The sequence below is a fragment of the Jaculus jaculus genome, chromosome 5, assembly GCF_020740685.1.
Source record: "Jaculus jaculus isolate mJacJac1 chromosome 5, mJacJac1.mat.Y.cur, whole genome shotgun sequence".
Classification (NCBI taxonomy): Eukaryota; Metazoa; Chordata; class Mammalia; order Rodentia; family Dipodidae; genus Jaculus; species Jaculus jaculus.
The window spans coordinates 167,694,253-167,714,352 of record NC_059106.1 but is presented as its reverse complement, the minus strand read 5'-3'; the positions used below and the strand labels follow the sequence as shown (position 1 = coordinate 167,714,352).

The following is a 20,100-nucleotide window of genomic DNA, read 5'->3' as shown; positions in this document are numbered from 1 at the left end:
GCCAGAGGCACAACAGGGACAGGGCACTAAAAGTGGGCTGGGCATGTGGTACAGGCCCTCAGGTTGGTGTTTGAGCCATGTAGGTGACACGGAGGCCCAGAGAGGCAAGGGCTGTCCTGGGAAGAGCGGCGGCAGCAGCGTGGAGAGCCCAGGCACAAGACAGCGGGGCTGCTACACTGTCTGGGGAGGGCCAGCATGAAGAGCAGGGCCAAAGGGAGAGAGCTGGCCAAGAAGGTTACGGAGACTGATGCTAGAGAGCTAGTCGGCTGCGTGTGGGAGGAAGAGGAGGAAGCCGGCGCCTTGCTGGGGCTGAGGTTAGAGCGCTGCCACACTGCTAGATCTGAGCAGCGGGCAGACACCACACCGCCGAGCCCCGGGTGAGGTCCAGAGCGGCTTCGAGTGTGCCCAGGGGCTCAGAACACGGGGCTGCCGTTCATTGTTTCTGTCTCTGTACTGTGTTATCTTCAGTGAAAGGATCACAATTTTGTTTTTCTGAGGTAGGATTTCACTCCAGCCCAGGCTGACCTGGAATTCGCCATGTAGTCTCAGGGTGGCCTCGAACTTACTGTGATCCTCCTATCTCTGCCTCCCGAGCGCTGGGATTAAAGGCGTGCACCACCAGGCCCAGCTATAATTTTTTTTTATTAGCACACATTAATTGTGCAAGCCAATGGGCTTCACTGACAATTGCAAACATGTGTCGATGTACTTTGACGTGTCCTTGCTCCGGGTCCCTCTCAGGGAGACTTTCTTCAAGACTTCAGCTCAGGCAACTGGGTGTGTATATCTGGGCAAGTCATTCAATGCCATTCAAGCTGAGCCCGTTCACTCTGCTTAAAGTGCACCTTAAAAGCAAGAATGGCAAAGAAGTGGAGCACGTTCCCCAGCTCTCCCGCCAAACTCCCTCCACGATCATCACTTCTGACAAACGGGTCACGTCTTCTGTAAATGTTTCTCTGTGATTTCCTTTAGGGTTTCAAGTTGGTCTCCTGACAGTCTTACAAAACACTTACTAAACACTGTTATAAAAGACAAAGATGGGGCTGGAGAGATGGCTTAGCGGTTAAGCGCTTGCCTGTGAAGCCTAAGGACCCCAGTTCAAGGCTCGGTTCCCCAGGTCCCACGTTAGCCAGATGCACAAGGGGGCGCACGCGTCTGGAGTTCGTTTGCAGAGGCTGGAAGCCCTGGCGCGCCCATTCTATCTCTCTCCCTCTATCTGTCTTTCTCCCTGTGTCTGTCGCTCTCAAATAAATAAATAAAAAATGAACAACAACAAAAAAAAAGACAAAGATGTCTGCATCTGGACAGGCTGCCCTTCAGGAAGCTGGACCGTCTGCACAGGGTGCAGCGCCCCGGAAGCGCATGGCGGAAGCTCGAGCAACGCACACCTGGGACGCAAGTCCAGCCATGCAGCACGGGTCCCCTGGAAAGGTGTCCGGAGGCTTGAAACTATCAAAGAGGCCAGTTAAGAAAAGACTGCCCCGGTCAGGCTCGTGTGGGAAGGTGTATTATCTGACCAGGCGTCCAGGAAAGCGGACTTGCTCCTTCCCTGGGCCCCGAGCACAACCTATTGTAGTGGAAATCAGCATCTCGAGTCTGCTCGGCACGGGCGCCCTCCACGCCTGCTCCACGCACACGCAGAGCGACTCCCTGGCTGTAAAGCTATTCTAGCGCCAACACTGGCCACCACAGGCCAGAGCCGCGAGCCGGGGCTAGCTCTTCACCTCAACACCCCTCTCCTCCCCTCTTTTTCTCACAAGGAAGATGTCATTTGTCATGCCAATTAGCCTGATTCAGAAGTATGTTCACCTTTCACTTGCCCTAAAACCCCCTCCAGCTTCTACCTTCTGCACACCTGCTCCTCGTCCAGCATCCTTGGTGCCCTCCACATCACTCGTGGGCTTGGCCGACCTGTTGTCCTGAGCAGTTCCTAGCTCCTGCGTGTGCGTCCACTGTGTCCGCACTTAACCTCAGCATCTTACGAAAAACCACTCTTACCTATTCTTACAGTAGTCACCAGTCCTAGCCTCGCAAGTACTCATAAGGCTTGTTATCAAAAAGTCATGGATCGAGACAGGCGTGGTGGCGCACGCCTTTAATCCCAGCGCTTGGAAGGCAGAGGTAGGAGGATCGCTGTGAGTTCAAGGCCAGCCGGAGACGCCATAGTGAATTCCAGGTCAGCCTAGGCTAGAGTGAGACCCTACCTTGAAAAAAACAAAACAAAACAAAAACAAAAAAAGTCATGTGTCGTCGTCATCAGCAGGTAAGTAGCATGTAAGTGTCACCAGCAAACTGTCCTCAGTGAGGACGTTCAACCTCACTGCAGAGCAGAGCGGAGGGGGCGGATGGGCCAAGACCCTTGCTTGGCCTCCTGAGTAAGGTACTGAATCTGCCAGAGGCTCACTGAGCTCATGTCCTTAAAGTACCTCAGTGGATGGTGGTGGGAGTTAAGTGAAGTATGTGTAAAAACAGTGTCAGTGGCGACATCTCTGGGCCACCAGGCCCACAGGTGAGGCTGAATCATCTCTACTTCCCACCACGGGGGTGGCCGTGGGGAGTAACATCAAACCCTGACTTTCAAAGACTTGCTTGTGCCTGGTCTCTGCACACCGTCCACAGCACAATTTGTGACTCTGAAGCTGCCAATTAGAGACTTCCTGACAAGACACATGTTCTAACTGCTGCTTTACAAAACTGCCCCCAATTTCCCCTGCTTCAAAAACAGCATGTTTGGGGCTAGGGAGGGATGACTTGGCAGTTAAGGTGTTTGCCTGCAAAGCCAAAGGACCCAGGTTCGATTCCCCAGGACCCACGTTAGCAGTGGCTGGAGACTCTGGTGCTCCCATTGTCTATCTCTCCCCTTCTTTCTCTGTCAAAAACCAAAACAAACAACAACAACAAAAACCAGCATGTTTCTCCCTGAAGTGTTTGAACAGAATAGCCTTCAATATCTAGCTATAATGGCAAAGGTTTCTTTTTAAAAAAAATTTTTTTTTTTTCATGAGAAAGACAGAGACAGAGAAGTGAGTGAATGAGAACATGAGTGTGTCAGGGCTTCATGCCATTGCAAACAACTCCAGATGCATGTGCCACTTTGTGTATCTGGCTTGGCAGGGGTACTGGGGAATCGAACCAGGCCATCAGGCTTTGCAAGGGAGTACCTTTAACTGGCGAGCCATCTCTCTAGCCCAATGACAGAGGTTTCTAAGAAGAACTTTGTCAAACTCAAAGACCCAGGTGGCCTTCTCTCCGTGAGACTCTGAGCACATCTGCGGATGTTCTGGCTTGGCTGTCCGCCCAAGTACTAACAGGGCAAGGAGCGCGTTTTTGCCTCTTCACAATCTTGGCACTAAAGAAGCCCTAGAAACATGCGTGTGACCTACCTTTTCATCTGAAAATACGGGAGATAATCGTGTCTTCTTTAACAGCTTAGTGGTCTAAGCAAGAATTGCAAGGTCAACAGTCTTGAGGTGAAGGGTACCAACCATTAAAAGAGCAAGATTTCAAAAGTTTCAAAAACTGCTTGAGATTTATAACTGTTGAGTGACATTATAATCCAACATAGTCAAAATATGATTTATATATAAGAAACACTAGACAGCATAGCTGGGGACAAAAGCATAATAAAGTAAGGAGGCAGGGCTTTGGCCAGCACACAGCTCTTCCTTGACGCTCACTCTGAGTCTCAGGGGCAGCACGTCCTAAGCCCAGAGACTGAGATGCTGTCAACTACAACAAGAGAAGAAAACTAGAGTAAGTCTTTCGGGAACAGCAAACAGTTAGTTGACTAGTCTGAACAATTTTAAACTTTGTATTAAGTAAATAAAGGTTTTCAAACACCACAAAGTCAGGAGTCACCACTCTGTAGTGATGGGTAGGGGAGTTTAATTCCATGCAGACCGTAGAGTTCACTTCCGTATCATCCACCCAGACTCCTGGCCTGTGCCCTGGCGCCCCTGGGAGCCAGTACTGGGATTAAAGGCGTGCGCCACCACACCCAGCTGCTTTGATTCTTTGAGAGTTCTGTCATTCTGTCACTGGACCTAGAGCTCACCCGTGCAGCTAGACGAGCGCCCAGGTCCCTGTCTCTGCATCCGCAGTGCTGAGACTGCAGGTGCACACAGGCTCGCTGTTCACGTGGGTTCTGCAGATCCAAAACACGGGCCTAAAGCGCGGGCGGCAAGCTTTACCCACTGAACTGTCTCCCCAGCCCCAACCTTTTCCCATTTCATGTTCATATAGAGAACACACAAAAGTATAAGTTCTTTTAGATTTCATTTTGACAACTAGTTTTAAAAAACTAGATGCAAAATGCCAAGTCTTTTGTATTAGCCAGATCCAAACCTGTAAATTTAAGTACATATATGGGAAAGTTTTAAATAAAGTAGCCTGTCACTCATGATGCACTTTGTTCAAAAGCTGAGGGAGCTGGTTTTGTTGTTTGCAGATTAAAAAAAAACAAACCTTCAACCTAAGAGGACAGAGCTTGATTTAGTAACGAAGTCATGATCCACTGTGTCATCCGCTCGGTAAAATGACACGTACCCACTAATAATAAATCACGACAAACTGGACAACAAGAATGCTTGCAAGTAAACTGGTTCAGATCCACACAGACTAAAACACCAATAAATAAGATCCTTTCAGCTTCACAATAAAAAAGTATGCACAAACCACTTAAAACCAACTGGTGGTAAGGCTCAAACAGTACCATGTTTGTTGTTAGAGAATATACCATTATTATTATTATTATTATTTTTGCTTGGAACATTATCCACTTTTATTTATTTATTTGACAGAGGAAGAGGGAGAGAGAGTAAAAGGGCGCACCAGGGCCTCCAGCCACTGCAAACTCCAGATGCATATGACCCCTTGTGCATCTGGCTATGGTGAAGCCTGGGGAATTGAACCAGGGTCCTCTGGCTTTGCAGGCAAATGCCTTAACCACTAAGCCATCCCTCCAGACCACATTATCCACTTTTAAACTTTGGCAAAAGCTGAATATTGATGGAAGAAGAGGTTCAGTCACACAGCTCTGTGTTCCACTTCTCCCAGGACCATGATCCCGGCATGCTCACTGTAGGCCTGTGTGTAAGTGGACCCCAGGGCTTACTATGGTCCTGGCAACTTGTAACAGGGATAGAGGACACAGGTGCTAATTATGGAGCCAGGACAATAGAGCAGCTACACTCATATCCACTGGCTTCCCCTAGCAGCAAGGATTTTCATGCATAAATTACAAAGCAAAAACTAACACATAATTCCACCTTTTTGCAAGAATATGTGTGTTGTTACACATGCACTTGTGAGTAGTCTGTATAGATATGGACATGCATGTATGAGTGCATGTGTACATACGTGTGTGTTGGTGTAGCAGTATAACCTCAGGTGTGCTCCTCAGGTGTACATGACCTCTTTCTGAGACAGGGTCTTTCTTTGGCTCGCAGCTCACTAATTTGGCTAGACTGGCTGGCATCCTCTTGTCTCCACCTCTGCGGTGCTGCGGTTGCAGGAGGGTGCCACCACATCTACCATTGTATATGGGTACTGGGGGTTAAACTCAGGGACTCATGCTTGCAAGGCAAGAGCCTTTCAATTTCCTCAGCTCCATGGTGTACTTGGAAAGGAAAGAGACAAGGGCGTCACTTCCAGATCGTTTTCATTCCAGGACCCAAGGAGTGTAACTGCTACTTAAACGGGCATTTATGTATTGCAGCTTTGATGGTGTGGTCTTTTTTAGTATATACTTTCAAAAATCTACATGCTTTCTTTGTTTTCATTATCCTTTCAAAGAATAAGATTGCTAAAGTGATACTGAGAAAAAACAGTGAAAATTCATGTGGAAACAAAGCAAGAATCACTTATGCTTTGTTTTACTGCTGGGCTCAACAGATTTGTTTAGATGTTGCTTAAAACCCTGATCATAAAAGAGTAACAGATTAAAAGATCAGGACTGTCAAAACATGCATAATCTGCTGATCTTCTAGTCTTAGAGTAAATGAGACCAGAGATGGTGCATTGCTATTCTAGTCTTTAGGTTCTCATGGTTTGAGATTGGTGACTAATGCTGCTCTTGGACATGACTTTCCTGAGTGCCCACTACGTATGAGGCAAGCATTACTCACTCAACAAGTAGCCTACGCTTCCTCACTGCACCAGACTCAGCTGTAGACATACGGGGTACACCAGAGAGTCCGAGATCCCTGCCCTTACGGTATTTATCAGGCACGGTCATGGAGCCCTCTTCTACAGCTGTAGAAGCCAAGCCACAGCAAAATGGAGCCGCTTCCTGAAGACCACAGCCAGCTGTCAGTCAGCTCTGTGTGTGTTCTGCTTTCTCCGAGCTGAGTATGAAGAAGAGCTGGAGTCAGCCTGACATGGTGGCACGGCTTCTCCAAGCTGCCTGACCACCTGCACTTCAGACCCCTCCCCTGCCTGCAGGAATGATGTTTCCCTTAGGAAGGTGCTGCTGTTACCTTCTCCTTGCTGGACAAACACTTGACCAGAAGCAGCTTATGGGAGGAAAGGGTTTATTTCAGGCTTACAGCGTCCAGGGGAAGCTTCACCGTGCTGGAAGAAGCTGCTCACTTCATCACATCCACAGCAGGGAGACAGCAACTAACACCAGCAAACACGGTCAGAGCTCAAGCTGCCTCTCTGTCCTCCTGGTTGGGTCGGATTCATGATCTGTCCCCAGTGATGCACCACTTCTGGTGGGGCTCATGCCTGCTGAAGACTTACATAGGAAGCTTAACCCCAATAAAAAGTACCTCAGGCTATGAGACGCACCACTTCTGGCAGGGCTCATGCCTGCTGAAGACTTATGTAGGAAGCTTAACCCCAGTAAAAAGTACCTCAGGCTATGAGGGGCAAGCATTTATATTCAATTCTACCCCTGGCCCCTATGGACCCATGAGGATCTCACAAAACAAAATGTATTCAGTACAACTTTATTTTATTTTTATGAGACAGAGAGAGAGAGAGAGAAAGAAAAAAAGAGAACTGGCGTGCCAGGGCCCCTAGCCATTGCACTAGAACTCCAGACATGTGTGCCACCTCATGTGCATGTGTGACCTTGTGTGCATGTGCCACCTTGTACATCTGGCTCTACGTGGGTTCTGGGAAGTTGAACCAGGGTCATTAGGCTTTGCAGGCAAGCGCCTTAACTGCTAAGCTCTCTCTCCAGCCCTCAGTACAACTTTAAAGTGCCATCGTCATTACCACCATTAACACTATACAAAAGTCCAGTCTCATCTGAGATTCAAGAGACTGCCTCTAACTGTGAGCCCTGTGAAATGAAAATACAAGTTACAGTCGGGCATGGTGGTGCACGCTTTAATCCCAGCACTTGGGAGCAGAGGTAGGAGGATCGCTATGAGTTCAAGCTACCCTGAGACGACATAGTGAATTCCAGGTCAGCCTGAGCTACAGCAAGACCCTACCTCAAAACCAACCAACCAACCAACCAACCAACCAACCAACCAACCAACCACAAGCTACATTCTTCCAACACATAATGCCACAGAGTAAACATCCCCATTGAAAAAGAAGGTATAGCATGGAGAGACTGGACCAACGCAAAACTAATAACCAGAAGGCAAACAGCAAACATCAGCAGTTCCAACTCTGACATCCACAACCAGAGATAAAGTCTCTGGGTTTCCAATTCTGCTCCTCTAGCTGGGCTGCTCACAGTCCTGGGAAAACTCCATACTGAGCCAGCAGCTCTCCTCGGCAGCTGTTCCAAGTCCTGGCACATATAAAACATCTCCAGGTTTACATTGCAAACCACAGTTCATCTTCATAGCTCCACACAATGACCTTGCCTGTCTCCATACAGAGATTTAGACCCTGCTTCACACTGCCACATCTTAGCGACTTCTGGAATTGGTTCACCTTCATGGCTTCATATAATGGCCTTACTGGGCATCCATACAGAAACCCTACTCCACACTGCACGTCTCAGCAGCTCCTGGAACCATGTGCACTTCAAGACCCACTTTCCTGTATTTTCCATGCTTCCCAAACCAATTTCAGGTGGGCAGCATAGACAGATTTGTGAACCTGGGGGTGGGGCGAGGGAATAAAACTTGACCTTGATGAGCAGAATACTCTTTCACCAATCTTACTTCAAGCATCCTCCTTTCAAAATAAGATACATTCTTATTTGGTTGAGGCCTCATGGCTCATCCTCAGGGCCTCTCTTCTCCATTGCCCCAATGCAAAACAGTTGGTCCACCTTTAATGGTGGTAATATAAACAATTGCATCTTAAGTAACCCAAGGCCAGTCTCTGTGCCTCTAACTTCAAACTTGCTGCATTTTCCCTGTAACAAACTGTGCATCTATCATATCTTTCTGTTCTATACCTTCTGCCAAAGATACCAGTCTATTACTTTAAAATTCAACCTTACCCAAATTCTCATGGTCTGGGAAGAAGAACTCAGTCAGGCTTTCTGCTAGTAGCCCAGTTCCAACAGAGTTTTCTTCTTTCCTTTTGAAACTTCATAAGTTTCACAAGCTGATGAAGCCCACAATTCTCACAGTCTACAATTCTCCCTGCATTTGGCATTTTCAAGCTCTCACCAGAATAGCCCATCAAGCTCTGTTCACAGGACTGCAAGGCTTCTCCAGACCAAATCCTTCCACATTCCTCCTACAAACACATTCCAAAAGACAAACACCCACATGGTCAGATTCAGCACAGCATCAATGACCTCATTTTCTGGTACTGATTTTCTGTAGTAGTTACCATCTCGTTGCTGAGGTAAATACCCAACCAGAAGTGGCTTGTGGGAGGGAAGGCTTACAGATTCCAGGGATGCGTCATCAAGCCAGAAGAAGCTGGCTCACTTCAGCACATCCACAGCAGACAGACAACAGGCAGCACCGGCCAGCAGGAACAGTCAGAGCTCAAGCTGACTCTCTACACATTAGCAGGGCTGGACTCAAGATCCGCTCCCAGTGACACACTTCTTCCAGCAGGGCTCTGCCTGCTGTAGGCTTAGTAGGAAGCTCAATCCTAATAAAAAGTATGTCAGGCTATGGGAGACATCCATTTACATTCAAGTCATCACAGAAGGTGCTTGTCAGTGCGTAAAGGCAGTTCCTCTTGTAGGAAATCAATTCTGGTCTACGTTATTTTCATCTTCTAAGTACATGTTGAGAATGGCAGTTTTACTACAGTTCTATGGGAAGTACAGACCATTGGAGTGTGTATAAATTTCTCAGCAATGCCTAATTATCAGTCTACTAAACCAAGAAGTAGGCCCCACCATCTACTTTGCGGCAGTGGTCTAAGCTATAGAGGAGAGACTAACTCACACCGTGGCAAATCTAGAAAATAACATGGTAGTAAAAGTATGGCTTCAATCTGTAAAATGTGCTCCAAAGTGAAGTCAGATAGATGTTAGCATGTTCACTGTGCAGTAAATCTGCACAGGACAACTCAGAGCTCTCTATAATGCCATTCTTTTCTCTAACGTTGACTAAGCACTGGGCGCTGTTAATGAGACAAGCAGTCACCAGGAGAAAACTAGAGTAGGCGTGAACATCTCTACTTCTAAGTGATTCTGTTCTTTCCTTGACCCTGGGTCTTGCACTGATGAGCACTCTGGTCTTAAAGTTGTCTCCAAACTGCCTCAGGCTTGTGTCATGTGTCCTGGCCTACTCTTTTCCTCAAATGCTTAGCAATTCAGTTACTCTGTCCTTCAATCATCTACAGGCAGAATTCCCATTCAGAATATGGGACTTCAGCTTCCCTGAAGACCGAGGATCCTAATCAACAGGATTTTCTTTCTTAATCAGCTAAGGTGATCTAACCACAGCTGTATGCATTCTGAAGTCAAGACTACCAGTCCAGAGTTCCTCTGCACCATGAAAGGCATGTGGTGGAGGTATCTGGGCAGGGCTGTCCCTACCCTGAAGACTTTCCCACTGCTTCCCTGCACCACCACCTGCTCAAATTACCCTCCACCAAAGAAACAAACTAAATATTTCAACACAAAATTCATTTTAAGGCCTTCCTACTGTTTCATAGAAATAGACCAAATTCACTCCTCCTCATCCTCACACTTTATCTTACAAGAGTCTATAAAGCAAAGAGAAGGAGTGATAGAGAATATGGATCAATACAGAGGCCATTTTGAACTTCAAGAATGAATTCTCAAACTCAGCTTCCTATATGTCCAGATCCTCATTTTGTAAAGGCTACCACTACTGTGATGAAGAGGTAATCTGATAGATCTATTATTTCTTTCCTACTAAGAAGATAAAGATCAGGTTGCATGTGGCTTAACTGCTGGACAAAAGTCTCTGGTATTTCCAAGACAGCAAAAGAACAGTAAGTGCCATTCTTCATACAGGATATGGAGTGTCTTTTGAAGTTGGAAAAAAAAAAAAAAAAGGAAAATGATGATGGACTTTGTATACATTTTTAAAAAAAGATAAGTTTCACAGAACAGAGCAGGCATACTGATAACACCATCATACACTACTTTGATATTTCTGGCCCAAATAGCTTACACTGGCCTGTCTTTTTCTTCTTCCCTTTACTTCCTTTCTTTCAAAGACCGATGCTCATATTACACCATGCTAGAAACTAACTCAAGAACGCCAAGCTTCTCAACCAATCAGAACAGCATGCAGGTGGTAGCCTGTCATAAACTTAAGGCTCCTAGTTCTGAAGAGCTGTAGGCCTTAGGCAGAAAGCTCATAGTATTTACATCTGTTCATCCCAAGGAGACCCACATTAATCTCCAACAGTAGGAAGGGAACACGTTACCTAACGATGTTGTTTCTGTGGCTTGTATTCCTGTCCTAGACAAGTAAGGCTGTCTTACATATTTCCCAATTACAAATTCGCTCCCAAAGCAACGATGGAGTGAGCAGGGGTGGAAGTTGGAAACTTAAAAGAATGAGTTTATTTTTCTAGTACATTTCTGAGCTTCATCAGAAAGCTGAGGTCAGAGCCTGAAAATGTTACCTAAGTAATTGCTATATTTAAATAGCAGGAGTAGAACCAGGGCCAGGAGAGGCTCGGTTGACAGTGTTTGCCTTGTAACCTCAAGGACTGAGTTTTAATACGCAGCAGAAACTTCCTTCACAAAGCCCAGCATGATGCTGTCGGCCTGTCATCCCAGCGCTGGGGTGGCAGGTCAGGTTGATCCCTGGGGCTTGCTGGGCAGCCATCTAGCCTAACTGGGAAGCTCCAGACCAACGAGAGACCCCATGTCAAAAAAGATGGATGGTGGGCTGGAGAGATGGCTTAGCGGTTAAGCGCTTGCCTGTGAAGCCTAAGGACCCCGGTTCGAGGCTCGGTTCCCCAGGTCCCACGTTAGCCAGATGCACAAGGGGGCGCACGCGTCTGGAGTTCGTTTGCAGAGGCTGGAAGCCCTGGCGCGCCCATTCTCTCTCTCTCCCTCTATCTGTCTTTCTCTCTGTGTCTGTCGCTCTCAAATAAATAAATAAATAAATAATTTAAAAAAAAAAAAAGATGGATGGTGCACCTGAGAAAGGACACCTGAGGTTGTTCTCTGGTACACCCCCCCCCCCCCCACTTAACAAGGCAGTTTTATTCTTTACAAATACACAACAGGGAAAGAAAAGGAATAAAAGTGCCTCTATCTAGGAGTCAACACCTATGACTTGGTAAACATCATAGTTTGGACTGGAACATACACTACCATTAAATAGTACATATTTCTTTCTCATAGTCTTGGGTGCTAGAACTCAGTATCAGAGTGTCTCTCCAGGCCTGGGGAGAGTTCGAAGCCTTGCCAACACTTTGGTTTCAGATTCCTGACCTCCAGAAGTCTGAGAAACTAAATCCTCTGTGGTCTGAAGCCATCAAGTATGGCGTAGATATGTTATGCATTAGCCTAAAAACTGAACACAAGAACGATTGAGTGCCTGGTATTTTTTTTTTTTTCTATTGATTTGAGGAAGGGATTTTCTTACAAATTTTAACCACAGTTTTAAGTTATAAAATGGTATTTTGAGAATAACAAGCAAAATTACCTAACTATGTAAAATTGTGAGAACAATTTATTTCCTAAATCTATCTGGTCAGGTGGGTGGCAGGTGTCTGTTGCTCATGGCGGGCCCCAGGGTCTGCCCTGAGCTCCCAAGAGGAAGTGCCCTCACCCTCCAGGCACTGGCTGAGGACGCACCCGTGAACCTGCCTGCACGGGTAACCCTGGGCTTCATCCCAACATTTCCAGTTAGTTTCTAAGGTTGGGATCAAGGAACCTACATTTCAACAAGCCTATCAGGAGACTATGATGTGCTATTGAGGGTTGGAAAGTACTGGGTTATAGAGATGGCTGTAAGCGGAGAAGGGCAGGAGAAGTTAAGAGCTGGTACTAGAATTGGATAATCTGGGTTGTTCATTCTCATCTTTGTTTTATTTCGAGGGAGGGTTTCACTCTAGCTTAGGCTGACCTGGAATGGAGTCTCAGGGTGGCCTTGAACTCTCGGCGATCCTCCTACCTCTGTCTCCCGAATGCTGGGATTAAAGGTGTGCGCCACCACACCCGGCTAAATTCTCATCTTTTAAAAAATGTATTTATTTGTGTTTTTTTTTAAATTGGGGAGTGGACAGACAGCATGGGCATGCAAGGGCTACCAACCACTGCAAATGTACTCCAGACACATACACCACCTTGTGCATCTGCCTTATGTGGGTACTGGGGAATTGAACCTGGGTCCTTAGGCTTCACATGCAAGTGCCTTAACTGCTAAGCCATCTCTCCAGCCCTTAATTCTCATCTTTAATGTGTGGTCTGGGTAATGGGGAACAGACAAAACCTCTGGGGTCATCATTAGCTGGTGATCAATGAATATTAACAGCTAAAATTACTTCAAAATATATTTAAGGGGCTGGAGGGATGGCTTAGTGGTTAAAGCATTTGCCTGCAAAGCCAAAGGACCTCGGTTTAATTCCCCAGTACTCAGGTAAGCCAGATGCACAAGAGGGCACATGTGTCTGGAGTTCATTTGCAGTGGTTGGAGGCCCTGATGTGCCCATTCATTCTCTCTCCCTCTTTCCCTCTCTCAAACAATGAATATAAATAAATTGCATTTAAGGTAAAGTTATAATTCACATGACAGGGTGAACTGGCTACAAGTAGTGGTCACTGGCTGTGCTCATCAGTGGGATATTCATCCTGGCATCGAGATGAGCTCACTTCCACCTGGGGTGTGGGAGACAGACCTGACTTTGATAGGTGCGGGACAGCAAGCGCCACAAAGTAGCTGGGATCGGGACAGAACAACTTAAAAGGGAAGGAGGCACAGATAAGCTCGGCTGACCGTGCAAAGTGGCCTGAAGCCCCAGGTGGCTTCTGAATTTAGCACTAAGAACTGGCTCTTGCGGCCTGTGGCACACACTGCAGCCAGACTCACTTGACCTTTAATGTAGTGCAGTTCCTAGTCAGTCCCAACCCGGCAAAGAGCAGAAATAAAGGGAAAACATAGGCATGTGAATGAAGTAGCATTCTGTCAACACTAGAATACTATGAAGGGTTTACCTTGTAGCAACCTTGCCGTGGGAACAGCATGGGCTGCGGAGGGAGTGAAAGGGAGGAAGACGGGAGCTGAAGGCCCTCAGTGGTCTGAAGGCGGCAAGCTGAAGAAAGCCCGAGGGCCAGGTGAGTGTGTGCACTGAATATAGCATGCTCCCTCAGCTGAGGTTTCACTTAGACACGAATCTTATTTTCTAGTAGTGAACAGTAGTGTGTGAGGATGTAAGGTTAATGTGTAAACCAAACAGTGGTTTTCAACGGTTCTCCTACTCTGAGGGCAACGATACCCAACCAGTGATTAGGTAGGAAGGGATACTTGAAATATGAGCCCCAGTCATTTGGTGGGGTATTCCTGGCTCTCTCAACTCTGCAAGGAGCCCTCAGTTGGCTCTGAAATCACTTGTTACATGTACTTGCACTGTCATTTATTTCTACAACCTAGCAAAAAACAACTGAGGACTGGAAACTTTAAGAACACCATTTGCAAACTATCAAACAATGTTGAAGAAAGTTTGAAGAGTTAAATCAGCCACGTTCACAGAATCAGACAGTCAATACTGTTAACATGACATTTCTTCTCTAAGCTGATGTACAGATGCACAGCAATCCTAGTCAAAGTTGCTGAAATGCTTTCCTGCACAGACTAGCCCACTGGTTCTAAATCATGCTAAGGCATGCAAAGGAACTAGAATAACAACAGGATTATGTACAAGAACAAAGCTGGGGTTCTGACACTTCCTCATCTTAAGACACATTAATGAGACCCAACAGTCCAGAAAATTACCCACCCTTTTATGGATGAGCTATTTCCAGAAGAAAACAAGTTTTTTCCATTTTTTTTTCAAATAAAGACCATCTGGATTTCTACATGTAAAAGCAAGCAAATTTTGATGTATATCTCATATCATATATAAAAATTAACTGCAAGTAGATCACAAGAATAAATTTGGAAGCTCAAAAAGATAAAATTTTTAGAAGAAAGTGAACAATCTTTGTCTCCTGGACTCTCCGATGGGAGTGACAGCACAAATGAAGAAGAAGAAAGGCAGAATCGGCACTCAGCTAAAAATAAACACTTTATGGGCTGGAGAGATGGCTTATGGTTAAGGCAAATGACCCCAGTTTGACTCCTCAGTAACCACATGAAGCCAGATACACAATGTGGTGCATGCATCTGGAGTTCACTTGCGGAGGCCGGAGGCCCTGGTGTGCCCATTCTCTGTCTCTTCTATTTCTGCATGCAAATAAATAAATAAACTTTTTAACTCTTTAAGACACAACAGTGATAAAATGGAAAGGCAAGACACACACACACAAAATCTGTAACATGTAAGTATTGCAAAAGGCTTGGATCTAAAATCTAGGAAGAATTCTTGTAACTTAATAATAAGAAAACCGGGCTGGAGAGATGGCTTAGTGGTTAAGCGCTTGCCTGTGAAGCCTAAGGACCCCGGTTCGAGGCTCGGTTCCCCAGGTCCCACGTTAGCCAGATGCACAAGGGGGCGCACGTGTCTGGAGTTCGTTTGCAGAGGCTGGAAGCCCTGGCGCGCCCATTCTCTCTCTCTCCCTCTATCTGTCTTTCTCTCTGTGTCTATCGCTCTCAAATAAATAAATAAAAAATTTAAAAAAAAATAATAAGAAAACCCAGCTGGGCGTGGTGGTGCACGCCTTTAACTCCAGCATTCAGGAGGCAGAAGCAGGAGGATCACCAGGAGTTTGAGGCCACCCTGAGGCTACATAGTGAATTCTAGGTTAGCCTGAACTGGAGTGAGACCTTACCTTAAAAAAAAAAAAAAGAAAACCCAACTTTTAAACACAGTTTTATATAAAGGATTGCAATGAACATCAGCATGAGCTCTCTGCACGCCACCAAACCTGTCTTCACCCGTGACCTTTCTGTGACTACATCCACTGACTGCGAGACTGTCTTCAGGCTACCCGGAAGTCTCCCTTATGGACTGCTTGGTTCCGAGATCACTAAGTATCAGAGCATCCCGTCCCAGGGCATCTTTATCCACACTCATGCCCTGGGTGACCTCAATCCCAAATATGTGCTGATCACTCCCAAATTCCTCACGCCAGCTGGTCTCTTTCATTTCTAGACTCACACATTTGACCATTAATTTCCCATGTCTTGCATGGCTAATAAGTATCTGAAGGTCAGTGAACCTCATGCTCGTTCCTAGTTATTGTCTCAGTTAAAGGCAAACCTGTCCTTTCTCCAGTTCAGGCCAGCATCGTTGGTCATCCTTGGGAATTATCATTCTCTAATAACATATCTAATCTATCTGAAAATCCTACTGGTTCCACCTGAAAATATATCCAGAATCCAGCCCTTTCTTACCACCTCACCAATCTTACAGCGAATTATTACATTTGTTACTGGGTTATTGCAAATGTCTTTGTAACTGGGTTGTTTGCTGACCTCCCCACGCAGGTTTTTCTTAAAGCGACAGCACAGTAACGTTTCCCTCCTGCTAGCCACAGCAGTCCCTGCCTCTCCTCCCCTGTGGCTGTCCACGATATGCAGGACAGAACGCCGAAATCACCACACTGCCCCTCGGGGCCCTTACTGTCCGCAAAGCCGCTAGTCTCTTCTGGCTCCCAATCTCTACCTCTGCCCACACAGCGCTCTGCACCGGACACGCCAGGTGTCACACACTTCCCTTGTACCAGATACAATACGTCTCAGGACCGCGATCTTTCTTCTACGGCAGACGTCCTTCCCCAGATTCTCCTTTTCCAGGAGTAGAGAAATGGCTGTCCTATTTAAAATGTCAAGCAATTCTTCCTTGACCCATACTTTCTTTCTTTAGGCTGTATTGTCATCTGATATACTCTTGAGTTTTACTTACTGTTTCTTTTTCCTATGCTAAATGCCATTGCAGCACAAGGACAGAAATTTTTGTCTGCTTCCTCACTGAGCTGGGCAGTGAGTTCACTGAATGAGCAGCACAGGCAGGAAGGGAGAAACTGAGCCAAACATCTCTGTGTGTTCTGTTGAGCACCCAGGACACCTCTGGCAGTGCAGTGGGGAGCGGCAGGGGCACGCCAGCTAGAGAAAGACCGCAGTTAACAGTCTCCGGAGCACGAGGAACAGGCAACAGGGACTTCGTGCTTCTGCCCTCTGGGAGCCTCAGACCATTCTTCTGGGTCTACTGTCACTCGTGGGCTGCAGCCTGCAGGTGGCTGAGGTGATAAAGCTCAGATGGTAATGGGGCGTCAGACGCGTGCAGCGTTAACAGCGGAGCAGGTCTGTAGAGCTGACTACAGATACCAGGACGTTCACAGGGGGTCACCAGGACAAGCTGAAGGCCCTCCCTCCTCTCTCCATCCCCTGGAGACATGTTTGACAATGTTATGCACATCATGTTATTTTTAAGCTGAAATTATTTCCTGAAATTCTAGAATACAATTCCCTGTGCTTCCGGTATCATTTCTCTCCGATAACAAAAGAAACTTCATTAAATATGCTGGAAACAGCTTCTTTATTGAACAGTAATAATCATAGAAGTATTTGTTTCCTAGTTAATTCCCAAGAATGTGTCTTTAAATAGATTCACTAACCTCCTTGCAGCAAGCCTTTCTACCCAGAAGACACGTGGGAGGCCACGAGCAAGGAAACAGGCGCGCTCTCATCAAGGCAGATGCTTCTTTGGGGCCGTACCTGCAGGCTTCACACACATGGTCATCTTGTTCCCAGCCTGGCCCTTTCCCAGAGGCCTCTCCTTTCAATGCCCACAGTATTCTCCAAAGTTATAAATGCTGTTATGTGATCTACCCACTGCTTGCTTCTTGCAGCCCCACTGCTGGGCTGACAGCTCTTCCGCGACAGGACAGGCCCGGCTTTCTCAGCTTCAGGCCTCACTCTAGGGTTCCTTTACTTAGTCTGCACCCAACTGACTCGGGTTCCTACACACTGGCTTTCCGAAAACAGCTCTTTACAGGGTGGAGGAAAGCACTGGGGACAGAGACTCAGCAGCCGGCTTATTTCCTAGGGACATGGGGCTGCCTGGCGCTGGGGCCTGAGAAGGTGCAAGTGGAGCCCCTCCTCCGCCTCTCAGGGTGCTCCCTGTGGCCCTCCGAGGGCAGGCACAGGAACTCCCACCTCCCATCCGCTCACAGCACACTCTGTCTTTCTGAGGTACTCCCAGCCCTGGGGAGTCCGGAAGGGGAACTACTTGACAACTGGGACAGCCGCTTGGCTGCCTTCAGTGGGCTTTCTTGGTGTCTCCAAAGCACTTTCAGGATTTTCTGGCTGCTGCAAACCAGAATATACACTTTGGTTTCATGTGATTTACTTAACTTTATCCCTATTCACACACAGACAGCAATGCAAACTCTCTTGTTCTCATATGACAGGGTGGAGGAAGAACTAAAGGAACCAAGAACAAAAAATAAGAAATCTAGACGAAAGGTCAGAAGAAAAAAAGTTAAAGATTAAGAGCAGGTGATGAGACCAGACTTGAAGAAAGTAAGAGGGATGCAAGGAGAAAATGGCCAAGAAAGAAGTGAACAGTGTCTGTGTTTAGTACCTACCCCGTGATCAGCACTGACAGATCAAAGGGGAGCAGGGCTGGAAAGCGCCAGGAAGCAGGGATGGCCGCACCAAGGACCATGTAGGGCTGCCAGTCAGGGGCACAAAACAAACAGGACAAAACAAGCCCCAAAGCCACGTTCACATCTACGAGACCCTTGATTTGGAATATACCATCACTGACTTGTTTCAAATAGCACTGGGTTTGTGGTAAACCAGTTGGAATGAAAATTGATTCCCAATCCAACAACCACGAAATGTACTAACTTTAGGCTCCAACACTAACTCCAAGGGAACCAGCACGCTGTCCTCAACCACGGTGTCACAGCTGTCACCTGTGACAGCCTTGAATCAGCAGTGTCACCACAGCTGGGCTTGTGTGACTATTCACACAAGATTTTAAACACCTGTGAGACCTACAAATTCAAAGATGATGCTAACATTCCCAGTCCTCTGGTGTTAACAACAATTTCCACACCACTTTGGTCCACAAGTGAATAAGTCATATTAAGTTAAATCAGTTTGTATTAAACTATCTTAATTAGAAAAAGGATTTAATGAAAAGCCTCAGCTTAGATGAATACTCTAATTATTACAAGCTAATATTTGTCTACAGAAAAAGAATTTGTTTCAGGATCACAGACCAGGAGAAACCAGAGGCACTAACTCAATAATGGAATGCCTAATTAAATGATAATGGTTCCTAATTATCATGTATTGCTTCTCCCTGCATATGATTGATTTAGCACACAGCTTTTCACACAGTTCATTAAGAAGACCTAAATAAAATGCAAACACTAAAAATAAAGGAGGGGGAAAAAAGACTTGGTAAATTAAAACTTTAAAAAAATATGGAGGTCACATGTATCACGGAGCCTAACCATTAGGAGAAAATAAATCCTGTTGGAGAACGTAGGTTCAAGTAGCACATACAGAAACTATTTGTATCACTCTTAAGGTGAGTATTGGTCCCATGTCTTTATAATTATGTTAAAAAAGGAATGCACTTATCAAACTCAAAGTAACTGCTCACTAAGTCCTAGGTCGTAACTGCGGCGGTAGGCGCTGGCTGGCTGCAGTTACCTCCGCAGGTTCAAAGACAGGGAAGTTACCGGTTGAAATACAAGATATAAGCATGGGAAGAGTTCAGTAGTAACACAGGAAATGAGTAAGAACGCGAAATTCTTCAGAGAAGTGACAGTGTAGTAGAAAGCACACTGAGTTCAGAAAAGGAGGAGCTCACCACGGGCTGAAGTGTCTAATCTGCCACAGGCAGGCAGGCTGCTTTGGGGAACACGTGGGTAACTGGTTCTTGAGACTGACAGGAAACAGGGCTTTCAATGATTATGGAAAAACACAAACATCAGATTTCTTAAAAAAAAAAAAAAACAAAACCAAACACCAATCAGGGCTGGGGAGATGGCTCCACAGTTAAAGGTGCTTGCTTGGAAAGCCTGGGGCCCAGGTTCGATTCCCTAGTACTCATGCTAAGACAGACGCTCAAAGTGGCACATGTGTCTGGAGTTTGTTTGTGGCAGCAAGAGATCCTGATGCATATGTACTCTTAACTTTCTCTCTCTCTCTCTCTCTCAAATAACTAAATAAAATATTTTACAATCACTAATCAACAGAACAGCGTTTAAAGGTCATCAAATAAAAGCATTTACAGAAGAAACTGAAAGCAAAGTTGCAAGGAAAAAAAGAGGCACTTTAAAAATAAAATTTGTGAAGCCGGGTGTGGCAGCACACGCCTTTAATCCCCGCACTCAGGAGACAGAGGTAGGTGGATCACCGTGAGTTCGAGTCCACCCTGAGACTACATAGTGAATTCCAGGTCAGCCTGGGCTAGAGTGAGACCCTACCGGGAAAAAAACAAAAATAAATAAATAAATAAATAAAATAAAATTCGTAGGCTGGAGGGATGGCTTAGTGGTTAAGGTATTTGCCTGCAAAGCCAAAGGACCCTGTTCAATTTCCCAGGACCCACGTTAGCCAGATGCACAAGGGGGCGCATGCATCTAGAGTTTGCAGTAGCTGGAGG

At 46.2% G+C, this 20,100-nt stretch overlaps 1 protein-coding gene across 2 annotated transcripts in view; it reads right to left on the bottom strand.

Annotated features, from left to right (window-relative positions):
• The window catches only part of Lclat1 (lysocardiolipin acyltransferase 1), a 143,106-nt gene that overhangs the window by 4,689 nt on the left and 118,317 nt on the right, over positions 1 to 20,100 (bottom strand). The window lies entirely within an intron of this gene.